The sequence below is a fragment of the Panulirus ornatus genome, chromosome 20 (genome assembly GCF_036320965.1).
Source record: "Panulirus ornatus isolate Po-2019 chromosome 20, ASM3632096v1, whole genome shotgun sequence".
Taxonomy (NCBI): domain Eukaryota; kingdom Metazoa; phylum Arthropoda; class Malacostraca; order Decapoda; family Palinuridae; genus Panulirus; species Panulirus ornatus.
Window position 1 is genome coordinate 2,672,897 of NC_092243.1, and position 19,604 is coordinate 2,692,500.

The following is a 19,604-nucleotide window of genomic DNA, read 5'->3' on the forward strand; positions in this document are numbered from 1 at the left end:
CACGAATCTGTCATTATATTATAAATAATCACGATGAATTACATGGATTACATTAATATAAAGTTGAGATCAGATTGGTTGGTCGTACTGATCATGGAAACTACTGAAGGAAAAATAGGGATTATAGATAACTGGAAAATGTCAGAAATATTAGAAACTCTTCATAACAAGCAGAAAATTCATTCCAACAGGAACCGCTGTTTGTGAATGTTGTTACTGAGAGGGTATTGTTTACACGCTACATGAGCAGGACGCTATTGTTTGCACAGTATCCTTGTTTGCACAGTAACTTTCATTGCGGTACTGCAACTGTTTGCAACAAACAAAGCATTATTCAGACACGTGGACGTAGACACAAACCCTGCCTCACTTGCTGAATATGATAGGACGAATTCCCATCTGGTAACTGATCATATCATAGTCCAAAGTGGTGCTCAGTCATGCCATTCCGAGGTAAATGACCTCGTCATCTTGACCTTTAAACTCTTGACCCAAATTAAATGTAGCGCGTGACACATGACATCTGCTATGTGTGTGTGTGTGTGTGTGTGTGTGTGTGTGTGTGTGTGTGTACTCAACCAGAGCCTAAAATTCTCTATGTTCATCTCGCGTCGTGAACTGACGGGGGAAATACCACCTTGACAACGTAACTCCTGCGACGACGTATGGCATACAGCAGAGCGGCCTGGGGCAGCCCCGACCCCCAGCACGGTTTACGACGGCACTAAAGTAGGGGAGAGAGAGAGAGAGAGAGAGAGAGAGAGAGAGAGAGAGAGAGAGAGAGAGAGAGAGAGAGAGAGAGAGAGTATAGAAGGGAGAGGGGGAAAAAATAAAAGAAAAAGAGGTAAGAGTTGAGGTGAAAAGTTGGAGTCGCTGGTTTTATGAACGGGAGGATCAAGTTGTGGGGAGGATGGGCCACAACAGACGCCCCGGGAGGGAGTGTATGGGGAGGAACACTCCAGTGAGGATGGCAGGAGGAGGAGGAGGCCAGTGGCAACAACCAAGAAGGAAACCGTCTGTAATCTATATCTAAAAACTCAGGTTTACTTAGGTTTAAAAGGCTTCATCTATGTCATTAATCTTCTGCATCTGATCATTGTAATCAAGACTATTGATGTGCCTCGATCAATACACCTGCCGCTTGTTGATGATGACCCAGACTTCACCATTCCTTAAGGATCATTAACGTATGTCTTGATTATTTCCTCTAATTAGGAGATTAACTGGGACCTCTAATTACCTGAGACAAGCGAGAGCCGCCTGACTCGGGTTCTGTACGTGTTGTCTGAGACAAACAATTATTCCCTGATGATTAACGAGGGCCCACCTGACGACCCCGGCTATTGCCAGTACAAACACGACAGGTGCCACGTCAGGGGAGTCAGCCACGTCAGCCGGGCCAGCCACAATAGCACACATGTAAGACACAAACTCACTCGTTGTCTTCAACACTGTGTGTGTGTGTGTGTGTGTGTGTGTGTGTGTGTGTGTGTAGGTCTGTCATCGAGGCGTCACAGAGACCATCATTACCGCACTACTGGAAGGAGCGCAGCCGCGAGTTTGGAGAGAAAGATGTTCCTGGGATTACGTGATGATGATAAAACTCAACACAAACACACAAGGACAAAACCCTCAGCCCAGGGTGGAATAATCCAACTTGCCAACACAATAGACACTCATTTGGCTTCGCTCTCCAGTAACAAAAGTTCTGAGGAATATTAAAGATAAAGATAAGACAAATGTGAGGAAGATGCCAGCGGGGCTACAGCTCACTAGGAGGGAAAATGAGAAATATTTGCTTGGCCAACTTTGTTCTGTGAAAGAAATGAAGTGTGAGACAAACATTAGAGGATAATAACAAAAGTTTGGAGAGTTTGTTTACAGCTATTGTTTGCCTGACGTATCAAATCAACAACCACATCTTCCCCGAGCCTTCACTTACTTTCCTTGTAAAAACAAATATATGTTTGCCACTCGTTTGTCTGTCAATCTTTTTTCTCTTTTCTCTTTCAATTTTGAACCAACTTTTATTTGATATTATGATCTTTTCTCATTCACCTCGTGATTACCGTATTTCATACATAGTTTGTAAAATACGAAGGAAAATACGAAGTGGGAACACTGGTAGTGATTGGCTAATCGTACACAGAAGCTGGTCCGTCAGCAAGGATTGGCTAATCGTGAGAATAAGGCGGAAAGTCTGCAATTATTGGCAAATCGTTGGATAAAGCTGGTACAGTCAGCATTAAGTCACTAATATTATGCAATGTATCGCTAATGGTGTCATACCATTAATGGCATTATCTGAACGAATCTAAGTTTATTCAGTAATTTATCTCTAAACAGTCAGTCCAAATACGCTATTCAGAGAAACAGAAGACTATATATTCTAATTCAACTGTAATTATCATGATTGCGAAATATAATATATATAAAAACATTTATCAGTAGATGCTAGATATAAGAATTATTAAGAATTAAATCACTAAATAACCATAAAGTCTGACTCCAGGACAAATCCCGAAAAGTACACAGATGTTAAAGTTACCCCTAAAGTAACGTCTGTTTTCTGTGATGAGAAAAAAATCAATTTTCTTTTATTGTTTTAGTTCGGTTGCCCATCGTGAGATGGCGCCGTGTATGTGTCACCCGACGGCATACAAATGTACCGTAGTTGCCCCTCTTAGTATATACATATATTCTTCTTCACGAGGGAATGAGGAAAAGAGTGCTTTCTGAAGCGGTGATCGTAGTGTGTGTTTAGGTTGTTGGTGAACCCTTCTTGCTTGACGATACGTACATTACATAGTATTTCGCATCACAGTGCCTCCAAGGAAGGGCCTGAGGGCTCGTAGAAAGCGTACATTATTGTTCATGAAGAAGGTGGATTAAGTGAACAGTGTGTAACAAGCAGTTCGTTACGTATTTCTACTATCGAGCTACTCATCGGACGAGCCAGTCAATAATTCATCATATACGGTGAGAAAAAGATGGTTCTTTAAGATGAGTCGAGATCGAATGTAATTTGATGTTTTGAATAATTATTACGATAAACACATACAACGTCTCATTACACTGAGTGTATGAATGCCAAGGAAAACAATCTTATGTAGTTCCTTGTTTGAGATTAATAGAACTCTGATCTTCGCTGAAGAACTCCTTTGTTTATATTAGAAATCCGTTGTTTACAGTAGAATTTCATTGTTTACAATAGAACTCTGTTTTTTATATTGCTTCCTTGTTTACAGTGGAAATAATTTGTTGCAGTAGTAATCCTATGTTTACATTAGATTTCCTTTGTTTACCATAGAATTCACTTGTTTACAGTAGATCGCCACTGGTTGCAACCCCCTTGTTTATCGTAGAACTTCATTGTTTACAGTAGAGCTGAGCTGTTTACAGTAAAAGTTCATGATTTACAATCACGTTTTTGATCATCAAACACTCAGCCAATCTTTATTTGCAAGTGAAATATTTTTTGGAAAATGCAATTTAGGATATTTGAAAAAAGGTGGGTAGGGGGAGGATAATATCTTTGGGATATTTTAGATGTCATTAAAGATTTTGTCATATTTTTTAGTGAGATATAGTCTTTAGTGTTTATGTTGCGTGTATTCTACATTTATGATCTGTTCTTATGGGAAAATCTTCATTTGATCGGTACAAAAAAATTTTGTGTGTAGTCATTTTGAAAGTATTTTACTGAATATCATCCTTACCACAGTTGGACGATGTGAGATATGTATACCAAACTTGCCCTTAATCTCTCTCTCTCTCTCTCTCTCTCTCTCTCTCTCTCTCTCTCTCTCTCTCTCTCTCTCTCTCTCTCTCGGCAGCTTGCGACTGTATGTGTGGAAATGAGAATATTGTCTGTTCCTAACACTATACATATATATACATACAGTATATAAACACATAGACAGATAGATACATAGACAAATATAGCAAGAAATATAACAAGATAGATATAAATTATGACTCGGTTCACTTCCGCCATGATCCTCTCCCATCCCGCATTACTCACGCCATGGCATGTATCACACGACCCAGAACCGCCATAACATTACTAGCATTATAGAATTTCAAATTAGTGTCGCATCTCAGGTTTCTGCGGCATATATATATATATATATATATATATATATATATATATATATATATATATATATATATATATATATATGTATATATCCCTCGACAGTGGGGCTGGGCCATCAGCTGCTGCATTTATAATGCTTGCCTCGCTCCAGGTGTAACTGCATACACTCCACTGCATATACCGTGCGTTCTAATTAAACCGCATTCCCAGAGAGGCGACATGCTCGATGCATTTTCGTTTTAGTTCAGCATTCGGTGTTTGTTTCGGCCTTGAAAGCGCGTTCACAAGTTCTGTCAAAATGTTACGTCTGTCTGTAATTTCGCTTGTAGAAAATTGGGTTACGTTATTCGACTTTGTTTAGAAAAGCAACAACTTCTGACTTGTTTAGAAACTCGAAGGATGTTATTAGACACAAGGTTCCTCTCTCCTCAGTGCTGGGTAGCCATAATGCTCTATATCAGCGAGTAACACGTCCCCAAAACCAACCTTTAACATCGGAAACGCAGAAGAAATAGAATTAGAATTAATGTGGATGGACAGCTACTTATTATCCGTGAGGGGAAGTAATAAAGGTAAAATTTCTTGATAGATAAGATAAAATTTGGTGTTTTTTATGAATTCTACTCAAAGAATTATATTCTTTTTGTTGCTTTAGCATCGTATGATTCATCCAGGCTAGCCAGGATGTAAGAAAAAAGCACAAGTATTTCACCCCATCCAGAATTACATCTTGCCTGAAAATACACTAAAAGCAAATCTAACAAACCCCAGTTTGTGTCACAGCAGACCTCGAGAGACCCAGTGCCACAGCCCTGACCTCCCTCGATAGAACACACCTCGACAGGCGCTATGCCACAATCCTAACCTCCCACATTCCCAGCTGAACTGCAACACGTTTGATACCACTGACTGTGTCCACTTCTGTTCGTGGAACTGGCGCGTGGGCCGTCTGCCTACATTTCACTTGCGTCTGCCATCAGGCGGTGTAAGAACGCGGGGCAGATTTCACTAAGTTTTTCATTTGCATATCATCAGAGAGTTGGGATAGTCGGTGGAATTCAATTTCGGTCCAAGGTCTCAGGTGTCCCGGGGTTATATGGCCGTGTTGCGTCATTCGTCTTAGGGTTTCTTACTCGACAGCCCGTCAGAGAGGCAATTAAAACGAGCAGCGGGAGGTAAAGATGGCAGGGTCCTGAGGCAGGGCTGGTCCTCCCTGCCTCCCTCCCCAGCACCAGCCCATCACCCGAGCTGGTCCCCCAGTTATCCTCTCCAGCATGTGGTTCGCTAGCAAGAGGAGATGGGTGTTTCATTCCTCCCATACAAACTATCCCTTCCCATCACCAATATCTTCCTCATCGGTTGCCCCTCGTGCTGTCTCCATACTACCTATTGAGACGCTGAGGAAGATATGATCCTTCTAGGTCTAGTTCAACGCCCGACACTTGTTGACGGAAGCGTCCTTCAGAGTCCTTAGGAAGTATAGGTGGTGCTGCTTGGGCTCTAAAGACCCTGGAAAGGCACGAAAAGATTCTTTCGGGAAAGTAAAACAGGAGGGGAGGATTTCCAGCTCCCCCGCTCCCACCCCTTTCAGTCAACTTCTGCGACACGCAGGGAATACGTGGGAAGTATTCCCACGTGTATATATATATATATATATATATATATATATATATATATATATATATATATTCAGGAGACAAAGATATTAACGATTGTTCCACTGCGCGAAATTTCGTGATACCTGGCTGGAAAATGAATCGACCAATATAATCCCTGTGAACCCCGCGAAATGAACCAACAAACGCCAATACAGTCGACAAATGAAGGTAACGAGGGGTAATAATTAATATCATTATCTTGCCGCCTCTGGCACCAAGAGGGGAAACACTATATAAGGTGCCTAACCTGGCTTCAGGAGTCAGTGTGCGTCCGGCTGGGCGGGAGATCGGACGAACCGTGCTGGTCAAGGCTTCAGACTTTCTCGAACTTCCCCAAACCGTCTCACTCGATGTGTTTCACAAGCTGGAAAAGGATGTAATATTCCTCCTGAACAGACTAAAATGATTCTTGTGTAAATGGAAAGATAACAATGTTGAATTACAGTGATCTTATATATATGTACTGAGTAATAGAACTTCTATATGGAATAGAGAAGGCTATGGCTTAAAACTGTTGAAGATTTTTTTGAAGATAATGAGTTGCTTCGTTTAGTTAGCCGCTGCTTCATACAAGAGCTGATGAGTCAGTAAGTAACGATTAGTTTTGTATGTACGTCTGTTAAAGATATTTAGAAGAACGTCCACGATATTCGTTAAATAATGTTTAAATATCTGTAGATCAATTTTAAATCAGATCTCGGTTATACATCGAGGAAATAAACTTCCTGAATATCATTTACAGCCCCAAAGTTCATGTTTACGAAGCGATGTTACAAGACAAAGTTCTTGGAAAAAGAAATGCTTCGTTTGACGAATGAATCTTATTCGACCATATAAGCGAGACGTTTCATTTACATGTGTTGTATCAAGATTTAGTTAATACTGGAGGAGGTTTATTGGCTTCTTTTTTTTTGGGGGGGGGGGGAATTTAGTGTAGGATTTATGATGTAGTGTTACTATAGTTCCTGTACGTGTGTCAGTGGGGAGTCTTACATTAGATCTGGGTTGAGGAGCTGTTACCAAGTGTCTTGGACATAAATGATGATACAATCCACATACTGAGAATGGAAAGTTCTGTTGTATTTTATTCGTAAAGTTTGCCTGTGTAGTGATTCTTTCGTATCCTTTCCTCCTATAGTGTCGTACATCACACAAGATAATGTCTTTCCAGAATTATGATAGTTTCTTGTTCTAATTCCCATGATAACGGTATGAGGTGCCCTGTGGTAGCTTCCTGCAACTGCACCTCAAAATATTGTCCCGTAATGTTACCCCGCGATCGTGTGCCCTGCTAGATAACCAGATATCGTGTTGTGGTGGATCACAAAACCCGCTATTAAAGACACCGTAAACCTGACCTGGAGAAGGTCAAAGTGGTTCATGGGTCGCGCAGTATTAACCTGCGGTCACCACAGTCAACGACTGACACGAATTAATTGCCCCAGGAAGAGCTGAGATCGACCTACTGAATCTATTACGGCTGGTTACCTCAACCTCAATTAAAATCATTCGTTCGTTTGGATTATGTTCCTTTAGGTCTAGTGTAATATTCTGGATTAGTTAAAGCTAATAAAAACACTATAGAATCTTTCACTAGAACCTGAACATTACCTTCACCACTATTACATGTCAGACATGTTTGAGGGATGGCATGATATTTCGAGAGGTAAGGATCTGAAATCATTCTGTGGTCACAGATAACCAGTTCCTCATCTGCTGGTCTCATTTGCTTAACATAGAGGGATAGGGGACGCGCCTCACTCCCCACACACCTCAGTCATCACACGCCTCAGTCCCCACACACTTAAGTCCCCATACACCCTAGTCACCACACACCCTAGTCCCCACACACCTCAGTCACCACACACCCCAGTCCCCACACACCTCAGTCACCACACACCCCAATCGCCAACACCTGCCACAACACACACCTCAGTCGCCACACACCTGCCAAAACACATATCCCAGTTGCCACACACCTGCCACAACACATATCCCAGTCGCCACACACCTGCCACAACACACACACACACACACACACACACCTCAGTTTGCCATCGTTGTAGACGCAATCAAGTATTCGCCGAGGATTCGCTTATGAATTCTAAATGTTGGCTCAGGTGTTAGACAAGCAAGGTGGTCCCCTCCCTGTCTCTGAGTTAAACAAAACTATAAGGGAAAAAATATGAGAACAATGAGCGATTCGTCACAGCTAATTAGGATTTATGAGGCACGAGGAGGAGAAGAATGAGGAGAGGAGAGTAAGGTATGAAAGAAAGAATGAGGAAGAACAGGAGGAGAGAGAGTAAAAAGAGAAATGAGATAAAGTAGATGAATGAGAGACATCAACGGTTGTAGGTCTGTACAGAGGCTAAGATTAATTCTTGTGGACATCGAAGTGAGTTGGCAGAGTCGAAGTGAGGAGTGGGAACTTAGACCTGGCTTAGTCATGATGGACCCCAGTGGTGGTAGTGGTGGTAGTGCTGGTGGTAACGGTGGTGGAGTTCTTATAGATACCAATCATCTGCCACTGATAAGAGATAACAAAGACACAAGGCAGCTCCATCGTCAACTCTCCTGTAATCGTAGGATCGCTCTGGGAGACTGAGTATTGCTAAGGGCTTCAGATAACTTGGGTCATACAAGGACTGTATGTCACAGGCGAGGTCATGTGTCCACCGGCAGTAACAGTAATGCGTTACATGTAACACTTCCTCCTGTCATCCTGTACCTTCCCTATTACCTCACGCCCTTCCTTCTCTTATTCCACGCCCTCCGTATCAGCACGCACCCTCCTTACTCTCATGGATACATCTTATCATCCCACGCAATTTTGACCCTCCCTCTCATCACCCGAACATGTCCTTTTCATCACCCTATTTCCTCATTATCTCTTCGCGCCATCTACATCAGCCAGACACCCCCCCCCCCTCCATTAGCCCTACATACACACACACACACACACACACACACACACACACACACACACACACGTACACGTACACAAAGTATACACTGTACATACAAGATACACACTTTTGTCATAGTGTGGATGAGGAAGAGAGACATGTCATCCCTCATTCTATGAGAGCACTTCAGCTGTCAGGAAGAAGCTAAAGTTGTACTTAATGAGGGGCCCCGCCTCATAAGGAGAGGCAGGAATGTGAACCCCCACATGTATATATACTGGAGGATATATATAGATTTCTATACATATGAGCTTCTGTTCGGTAAAACCTTTTAACTGTTGTAATAAAATCGTATTGAACATGTGATTAAATGTTATCTCAGTATTTAGTAGTAATTATCTTTGAAATGAAAATATGATATGGCGATTTAATTGTAAATCCCTGGGTACAACGTTACTGATATCCTTTGCGAACACATCCCACTGAAATCAGTTATCAACCAAATTCGTGTTTTTTTTATCAGTTCTCAGTAAACAGATGTGCTTCAGTGTGGAAAAATATTTCTTGCATTATAAAATATATTCCCACGAAATATTCAAAATTCAAAATCTTTAGATTGTTTGAAAAATGTATCACTCACTCCGGTGCTATCTAAACTACATTACTTAAGAAGTAGGAAGAATACGTTGATTGTATTAGCAAGATGCGACTTCGTCTTCTGTTCCGTTGTACACCACACATGACCTCACCTGCCCCATCCTATGGGGTGTCTTGACCTATATGACTACACATCATCCACTCCAGGAGAAAACGAAGAATTATGATCGTGTTTGAGAAAGATTTCTTGCTTTTGACCCACGACACCTGCCATTCCCCCCTTACGAAGTGAGGTCATGTAAGACACTTGGATTGGCGGTCAACGAGAAAGAGAGCCTCTCTCTCTCTCTCTCTCTCTCTCTCTCTCTCTCTCTCTCTCTCTCTCTCTCTCTCTCTCTCTCTCTCTCTCTCTCTCTCCACACGCACACACACACCATCACAGGTAGAAAAAGGTGGCAGAAGAGCAGTATAAATTGCTTATCCTCACCTCGTAATTGACGTTTGTTAAGAGTTATAACGGACAAACAGGTTCATTACAGAATGATGTAGTGACGCTGTTGTAATCCCGATATATTTCTCCGTTATCGGGAACGCTTGAGGTCTATTTGTTATCTTGATCGGGTGGGGTTTATTTGTTTGTTTGTTTTTATCGGGGGGGGGATGAGGAGGATTTGGCCGGATGTGAAGAAGGGGTGAGGGTTTTAGAGGGTGAGTTATAGTAGTGGTGGTAATGGTGGTAGGTGAGTAGTGATGATGGTAATGGTCTTGGGTGATGGTAATGGGTTCTGGCAGTGGTGGTGGTGACGTGTGTTGTCACTTGCAGTGGTGGGTCAGGTCAGTTCGAGTTGGCAGTGGTGATGTGATCTCTCTCTCTCTCTCTCTCTCTCTCTCTCTCTCTCTCTCTCTCTCTCTCTCTCTCTCTCTCTCTCTCTCTCTCTCTCTCTCTCCCATTCAGGGTGCGGCGCTGACGACCACAAGATGTGTATGATGCGCGTGGCGACCCTCCTCCAACATCCCCCGCCCTTCCCATTCCCAGGAGAGACTCCGACCACTCTATCATGAGGCTCACATCCACTCAGACACGATCTGGTGTTACTTAAACCCACTTACGGGTTCAGTATCCTCCTAGACGTACAGTGTTTTTCGCGTGTTCGATCTTGTTCTGATGAGTTAAGAAAAATCTTTGATTATATCTTGCTTTCCTACGTCAACTGATGAAATGTTTCCTCAAAGCTGTTGAAATATTGTGCGAAGAAACAAATCTGTTGATAATACGAGGTTTGGGAAAAAATTACAAGTTGTTCTCGAGTTTGGTGATTTGGCGTGAATGTGTTCACATTTACGTCGTGTTTTTTTTATATACCTTTTCAATTTTGGATGTCTCATAGCTGAACGTTCTTGGGAATGTTAGTTCGTTCTTGTGCTGTTTACCTGGAGTAGCTCTGATGATGGGGTTTAATGTACAATGTACGAATTGTTGATACACAAAGTATGTATGAATAAGATTATCATCCACCTTGTTCATGATGAATAAGATTATCATCCACCTTGTTCATGATGGATAAGATTATCATCCACCTTGTTCATGATGAATAAGATTATCATCCACCTTGTTCATGATGAATAAGATTATCATCCACCTTGTTCATGATGAATGAGATTTGAGAATGGTGTCTAGAAATGTATTCTTCCACTCTTCTTTTTCTTTCTCTTCCACACACACAAACCCATGCACCCACCCACCCACCCTAAACCATGTATATGTGTGTGTGTGTGTGTGTGTGTGTGTGTGTGTGTGTACACAAAACCCAGCTTGTAAACCTTAACTTGCAGTTGGTGTTGATCTCAAACAGTTCACAACTGCCTGTTCCAGTGTCCTCCAGACCGCAGGTATAACATCCAGCAGTGTGGCTCTGTTTATATACAGTCAGTCCCTTCCTGTTCCTGCCTTCACCGTCAGGTGGGTGGATGGCATATTGCTTTGACCCCGTCCGTCCGTCCGTCCGTCCGTTCATCTGTCTGTCTGTCATTACCAATCGAGTAAATTGACATGGTTTCGACGTGTTCCTTACGTCGGTGAGGTTTGCTTCGTGTGTGATGATGGTCAGGGATGAATTTTTTACGAAAAATGATGATTACGATGTATTTTCTTGTTTGGGTTTTTTTTTGTCCATTTCTTCAATCGTCTGTATTACTCACTACAACGCTTAGTACATCACTGTATTATTACCTCATGCTACAGTTTCATATTGATAAGGTAAATGCAACAAATGGATTGTTGCTCTGATTATTTTTCCTATTTCATAAAATGAAAATTGATCGTGTCGAACATATATATAACGTGTACTGCTTTACTAATGCTACACCATCACATGAAAAATATATATTTGAACGTTTATATATCTTTATTCAGATTGGTACTATAGTCATACCAACGTGAGAACCACTTGCTGTCAATTACTTATCACCTCAGTAATCACTTGTTGTTGATTACATGTAGATTGTAGGCTTCACGTCACTCACATACACAGATCTCTAATGTTAATTCTTTAAATAAATCTTAATTTCACCTCACCCGCGCTTGGAGGATGCGGTATACCATAGTTTACCATTTCTGGTCCATGACAAAGTACTGGCCTCGGGTTTACATTAGCTGTATACACCTTCGAGGACGCGGAATGAATATAGGGTAAACTTCACATCAATGTTCCTCAGAGAGATTATCGTACATGAATGGTTCCTGAGAAAGAAATCATTGTACATGAATGGTTCCTGGATTGATCCTCAGAAGGAATTATCGTACACTGTGTTGCAACAAGCAATAGATTGAGAGACGAACCCATAAGAAGCAGAGAAGAAAAAAACTTGATTCAAATATCGTCAAACTCAAAATTCTTTACGTTTGACGTTGCTTTAACGTGGAAAGAAAAATTTTTTTGAAAAACTTACAACGAAAATTTGATCTGTCAGTAATCCCCAACCATCAAATTACGTTATGACTCGTTATTACAATCTATAAAATACAAGTAAAATTTAACTCGTGTGAAAGTCTGAATGCTGAAATTTTCATATAACTGAAACATATAAAATGGGGAAAAGTATTTTTACAGCTATATTTTCATTGATATGATTCGTCTTTGGACCAGAAAACATTTACGTGATATAAAATCAATTTCTCATTTTTTTTTTTTTCTTTTTATCGTAGCCAAAATCATTTTTATCATCCTCTGTCCCAGGCGCTGAAAAATGATTTCTTCCCGTGATCGAGAGTTTAAAAGATTGGGTAAAAAGAAAAATAAATCTATAATGAATTAGCGGGAAGAAAAGAGTGGTAGATATTGATCACACTCTTCCTCGTTACAGTTGCCAGTGTGTGTTTTTCATCATCCCTGGATGCAGCTCAGCAGGAATCTATTTGAAGGCGACAAATAAGAGAACAGATTTTTTTTTCTCTATTGAGAAATGTTGTCTGGCGGGGTAAAAAAAAAAAAAAAAAAAGGTAAAAAGCAAGAAAGTCATTAGTACGTTCATTTTTTTTTTTTTTTTCAAGTCCAGTGCGTCCGGCTGTTGTACCAAACGTATTACCAAACGTTTTTGTTCAAACACAAACGTCTAGATTTACACAACAAACGTTCGTCTGTGTTTACTAGTGTCGTCAGGCATACACAAATGCGTCCTCCGTAATCACGTACTGAACAAAAATGTATGTTTTGTGTTACTTATTTATATTTACCCCAGGACCCATCTCTGAGGGGATGCTGGTGTTACCAAATATAGTTTTCTCAGGGGTTCCTGCCGCTCCAAGACTGCGCTACACGCAGTAGCAGGGAAAGGATGGACTCCTTTCAAGTAAGAGGTTCGTTTACGAGACTGGGTACGTTTTCGTCAACAAGTGACTTCTCACTTGCTGTGTATACCTCGAGCAGTCCAGTTATATATATATATATATATATATATATATATATATATATATATATATATATATATATTTATATATCATTTAGACTCTGGCTCCTGAGAAGAAAAATTTCTACTCAAATATATTCGTGAATATCAAGCCTCAACTCTGAAGCCTTCTTTGCATATCTTCTGCCCTGGGGAGACCAAGTCTAGCCTCGTTGCGCCCCAGCATCAAATCTTCTTACGTGTCTCCTCATTCAGTAAAATTTCCCGATATTCCGTCAGCTTCATCATCATCATCAACATCACGAGCGACCTCCCTCGCGTTGCGGGACACACTATTTCTTTAGCAGAGGGGAGGGAGGTTCTCCTCCTCCTCCGTCGCCTGAATATCATTGCCGCCGATAGATGGTGCTGGTGACGGCCCGGGAAGCGAGTTGCCAATTTGGCGTTTTATCGCCCTGCTTTCAGAGTTGCCTGCCTTTCAAAGTCATGACTAGGAGCTTATGCATATGATTCATAGATGGCATTAAGATAGACAGGGAACTGAAAGTGTAAATACGGTTTTCCTCTGCCAATATATAATAAGTGTAGGAATACCCCAAGTAGGAAACTGTATTTTGGAGGGAATTACGTCAGTACGAAGGAGTAAGAGACATTGTGGAGCCCCACAGAAGCACCCCACACATGCTGGGGTTATCAGAGCCCGTCCACCCACACCCTTCCATCCCCTAGTGCTCATAATGAGACAGTGAGTACCCTCTATGTATCTTGCGTTATCTGGTGACTCTCTCACGCGCCACCTCTCTCTCTCTCTCTCTCTCTCTCTCTCTCTCTCTCTCTCTCTCTCTCTCTCTCTCTCTCTCTCTCTCTCTCTCTCTCTCATGCTCACACGAGGGAGGCCATTGCAGGAGACAGAGGAAGAGGAGATGAGATCCGGTGCGCTTACGCTCGAATTCATGTCTGACTCCACCCACCTCCGGAGTGGTGTACAGTGAAGACGTGAGCCACCGCCTGACGAAGGCGAGGCAGCTCGAGGTATATACTGCCCAGGAGCAAGGTCGCTGCAGCCAGTTTTTTATGCCGTTATTACCACAACGCCCCCAACCCCTCCACCACCCTTCCTCCCTCCCTCCTTCATTATATTATCCTAGGAAAAATATCTCATGTGAGACGCCCTATTCTATTATCTTATTCCAGGACGGGTTAGATATGCCACAGGCAGGAAGTATAGGCATTATTCTTAATTCCAGGACGGTCAGGAACAGAAACTATTACAGTATTTCTGAAGAGACTCAACAGCACTTGTTTTGTCCAGACGTTCAACGTGAAAACGACCTTCGTTAATCAAGGGACAGTTTTTATTTTAGTTGGGTAAGGTCTAAGGGCTCTTGATGTCCCTTGTGTCGTCAGGGTAACGAAGTGTCGTTAAGATCCAACTTCAGGGCCAAGGGTTCTTCATGTCCTTGGTGTTCGTCAAGGTAACGAGGTGTCGCTGAGGTCTAAGGGCTGTTGATGTCCCTAAAGCTTCATCAGGATCAAGGGCTCTTCATATCCCTAGCCTTTGCCATGATCAAGGGATCTTCCATGCCCGTAGAATATCGTTAGGTCCAGGGGCTCTTCCTGTCCCCATGCGCGCGCATCACGGCCTGGTCACGTCGCTATCTTCGTCAGGGTCAAGTGTTCTTCATGACCCCCAGCGTCGCCAGGGGGGACATGAAGCCAAATTGAATTTACAGTTCCCGGTGGTCCAGGAAAAATGGAGAAAAAAAAAATACACATATATATATGAGACGGCTTCATGTCTCGTGGGCAGATGGTCGGAAGTGCCAGTGTTTCGTACGGTACTCTCGATGTTACTGTCGCACGGTAGTTGAGTCACATGTGGGAGGCAACAACGTTGCAAGAGCGTCCTGGTGAGATTGAAATTCCAGTCGTGTGGTGCAACTTTGTTTACCTCGCTGGAAGTCTTGTTTGTTGCTACTGTTTGTTTGTTTGTTTATTCTTATAATTCACAGGGAACTTCAGTTACCATCCATTTCCACGGTCGTCTGAGGAACACAAAAAAGAGATGTTTATTTTTGTCGTTGATCCGATGAAAGATCGATCATGACTGACTCGGCGAACAGTCAAAAAAACAACGGAGCATCGCCCTCCAGATGGATCTGGGTTTCCAGACATTCTTCGCCACTGTTTTGGCCGCAACAAAATGCGTTTCTACTTTTTTTAACATCTGTATTCTCATGTTTACGAATGCCTCTGTTCGTTTGTATTCATACATATGCAGAGAGATTTTCTTTTTCTTTACTTATTCGTTTTACGGCCTAGCGAGGTAGCGTCAGGAACTTACGAAAAATGGCCTTATTTGCTCATATCCACTTATTCTCTTCCATGTGAATTGTACTGGAGCCAGAGCCCACTATCCATAGACAAGCTCCACCGACTTATTATGTGGTATCTCCGGAATACCTTATACACCCTGGTTCAGCCCACGAACAGTAAATCGCCCTCCGTACATCACATCGCCCCAATTCATTTTATCGCTTGCATGCCATCCACTCTCATGAATGTTCAGGCCACGTTTCGTTTCATATTTTTTGTGGTTGCTGTTTATTTTAGTAATTATATATATATATATATATATTATATATATATATATATATATATATATATATATATATATATATATATATATATATATATATCCCTGGGGATAGGGGAGAAAGAATACTTCCCACGTATTCCCTGCGTGTCGTAGAAGGCGACTAAAAGGGAAGGGAGCGGGGGGCTGGAAATCCTCCCCTCTCAATTTTTTTTTTTTTCTTTTTTATTTTCCAAAAGAAGGAACAGAGAAGGGGGCCTGGTGAGGATATTCCCTAAAAGGCCCAGTCCTCTGTTCTTAACGCTACCTCGCTAATGCGGGAAATGGCGAATAGTATGAAAGAAAAGAAAGATATATATATATATATATATATATATATATATATATATATATATATATATATATATATATATATATATGTGGGTGTGTGTGTGTGTGAAAACATAAGTCAGATAAAGATAAGGAAAGCAACGAAGGAAAATCATAAAAGTTAAATACTCAATGGTCACTGTGAAGACCTCCCCCTCCACACGCACGCCAGAAAAAAACCTCACATTTTTTTACCTGGGGATCAAAAAAAAAAAAAAAATCCCGTGCTGAAACTGAAAGAGGAATCTCTGAAGCTCCAAAAAAAGAAAGAAATATATAGATGTATAGAATGTCTCTGCAAATCCAGATAGATAGATAGATAGATAGATATGCGTGTCTTTCTGCAAACCCTAGCAATGTCTTACTCGCTAAATAGATCATAGTGTCTGTCTTGCCCACAACCATCATCATGGCTCACATTCTTGCTTGTCATCAGAGGGCATTTAAGAGCGAAATGTCGTGGTATTTGCCGTCCTATTGGCTGCAGTACAACCTGCTCATGGAATATGTAAATGCTGCTTCCCTCTGTGAAATTCGTACTGCTTCTCAGAGGTGGAGGCGATGTCTGACAGCTTGTTGAAACACTGACAGCTGGTGACTGACATGCACTTTCCTTAACTACTGATACCACACAGGCAACCACCAGTTGAGAGAAAAAAAATACAGCGTGTGCGAATACAACTTTACAATTCTATGTAGGTACAAAAATTCGTGGGGGAAGTTACAGATAGTTAGAATACGTAGGTGTTGTATGATGATTATGTATGTTCGTTCGTGAATTTATAGGACTTGAATGCTCCTTTCTGGATCGAAATCATCAAGAAAGAAATCTAATGTCACCTCAGCAGTCAGATGTTCATTTACTGATAGGATTCATATGATTCCTACTTGTTGGTAGAGACAATGAGGGTGAGTTGAGTACGTCAAAGGAAAGAGAAGGTGGTATATGTTATGAAATGGGTTTCATGATACTCAGAATTTGCATATATAACTTTCATGGAGTGGATCTTGAATATTTCTGTCTGTCAGTCAGTCTGTCTGTCTGTTTGTCTGTGCAATATTTGCTTATTTAAACAGGAAGAGGACAGAGTTGTGCATGTCATTGGTCTATAAATATTGGATAGTCCTTGTCCTGAATCGTCTTTGGAAGAACCAGAGAAATCTTAGTAACACATGATCCGTACAACTGTTTGTTACAACTTCAAAAACTAGGCATCAGTTATGAAAAATATCATAACTGTACAGATTTTAAGGATTAAGGACGTGGTATACCTGCCATATTCAAACGTAGAGAAAGAGTGTCAGACTGAGAGATAGACAGATAGATAGAGCTACAGACGGAGAGAGAGAGAGAGAGAGACAGACAGACAGACAGACAGAGAGAAAGAAAGAGACAGAGAAGATTATACACACTGTACATATGAGCATATTGTTATGTAAGTTGCAAGATACACCAGCATTTGTACGTTCCAAGGAATAACCAGATTTCGTAATTTGCATTTACTTGTCATTCAGATCAGCTCAGGCCATTAATGAGACAATTTGTTGAGAGGAGAGCGTCACCTACGAGTCTCGCTAAATTCCAATTAATTTCAGTTCCAATCACGACTCCCTATCGAGTCATCAGATCCTCCAATCGTCATAACGGGCCTAGAGAATTTCACCCAATCAAATTCCAATCTCCATGTCCGGGGGATGTGTCGCCCTTAATATGGCTTCTTTAACCAATTCCAATCAGAAGTCCTCTTCTATCGCCCCCTGAATACCCCATTACTTTAATCTTAAACTTGGACGCAACAAGATTTTACCTTTCAGTCAATTGGATATTGATGTCTGTCAAATATTTTTTTTTTTTTGGGGGGGGGATTACCTTGGACATTTTCCCTCTTAACTTTTCCTTTTCGCTTCTCCAACAACATTGATGATGATACATCTCCAGCATTCCTTGCCTTTCTTCAACACTCTTAGAATTGCTCCAACACTCTTAGTCATCCTAAATGCCTTTGGTCTTCCAGCAATATCGTTAGTGCTCCAACAATACATCTGACCTCCTCCTAATATTCTTGGCAGTCTCCACCACACGCTCTTTTCCTCCAACATCCTTCACACTTCACCACCACTCCTGGCCTACCTCCAGACATTCGCACGTTTTCTTCAACATTTTCTTGCCTTCCCCCAACACTGCAGGCCTACCTCCAGATACCATCGTAATCCTTTAGAAACTGTAGGAAGTAGAACTAAAAGTAATACACTGCTGCGAAGTAGGTCAAGTTTTGAGGTCAGATTGGAAGAGTTGATAAGATGGAAAAGAATAGTTAGAAAAATTGAAATAACTTGTCTGACGTGTTTAAATTTGAGTGTATTTACTGTTTGATGTGTCTTTGCTCCTTCTTGTTGTTTTCTTCACATCGAATATCGTTAAATCCCAAATATCCATATTTTCTACCCTTCGCAAGGCTTCAGTTGGATGAAAAATATCGCCTGTGTATTCATTTCTTCAATATACTTTGAATATCTTACGTAATGTGAAAACATGTTTAATACCATTCCAAAGTACAAATCTCGTATATTTCTTTCATATTTCCAATTTATATCAAAACTTCATAAATCATGTGGAAGTCTTTCTTATATCTTTTCAATATATATACATATATATATAGGGGAGAAAGAATACTTCCCACGTATTCCCTGCGTGTCGTAGAAGGCGACTAAAAGGGAAGGGAGCGGGGGCTGGAAATCCTCCCCTCTCGTTTTTTTTTTTTTTTTTTTTTTTTTTTTTTTTTTTTTTTTTCCAAAAGAAGGAACAGAGAAGGGGGCCAGGTGAGGATATTCCCTCAAAGGCCCAGTCCTCTGTTCTTAGCGCTACCTCGCTAATGCGGGAAATGGCGAATAGTATGAAAAAAAAAAAAAAAAAATATATATATATATATATATATATATATATATATATATATATATATATATGTATATATGTATACATATATATATATCCTTTATATTTCTTCTTCATATCATGGAATGTAAAAATGCTGAAAACTCTAACAGCATACAAAGATATTTGTTGCTTTAAACCAGGTGCATCGGGTATTTGATATAAATGACACGCCTGTATAGATAGGCCATGCTCAGTAATATATATCATACCGAAAAATAATTGCTTTTGTATATAGGGTAATATCGCCTCGGTATATCAGGGTTGCACTGGATTTTGTGAGGATTAATTTTGCTGTAGACAATGACAAAAAAAAATCATTTTAATTTAACTTTACGTAGAGTGTGATTTTGTTTTGTTTTTAAATCCCTTTGACGTGTTGATAAATGATATTTGTTTTGCAAATGAAATGTCAGGTTCACTGATGTATAATACAGGTTCAACAAATTCGTTTACTGGTCCATCACGCGTTTTGTATCATCCATCCTTCTGTTGTGATGGTCTATCATCCTCCCGTTGCGTTGGTCTATCATCCTCC

The 19,604-nt window shown here is 40.9% G+C and overlaps 1 protein-coding gene across 2 annotated transcripts in view; it reads left to right on the plus strand.

Annotated features, from left to right (window-relative positions):
- Positions 1-2,832: 2,832 nt before the first annotated feature.
- The window catches only part of LOC139755860 (carbonic anhydrase-related protein 10-like), a 94,357-nt gene continuing 77,585 nt past the window's right edge, over positions 2,833-19,604 (plus strand). The window contains exon 1 of one of the 2 annotated variants that reach the window (XM_071674494.1): positions 2,833-2,979. The gene's annotated coding sequence lies outside the window, so the exon portion shown is untranslated. Of the gene's footprint in view, positions 2,980-6,044; positions 6,345-19,604 lie in introns of those variants that run through there. The other variant, XM_071674495.1, reaches the window with a different exon arrangement.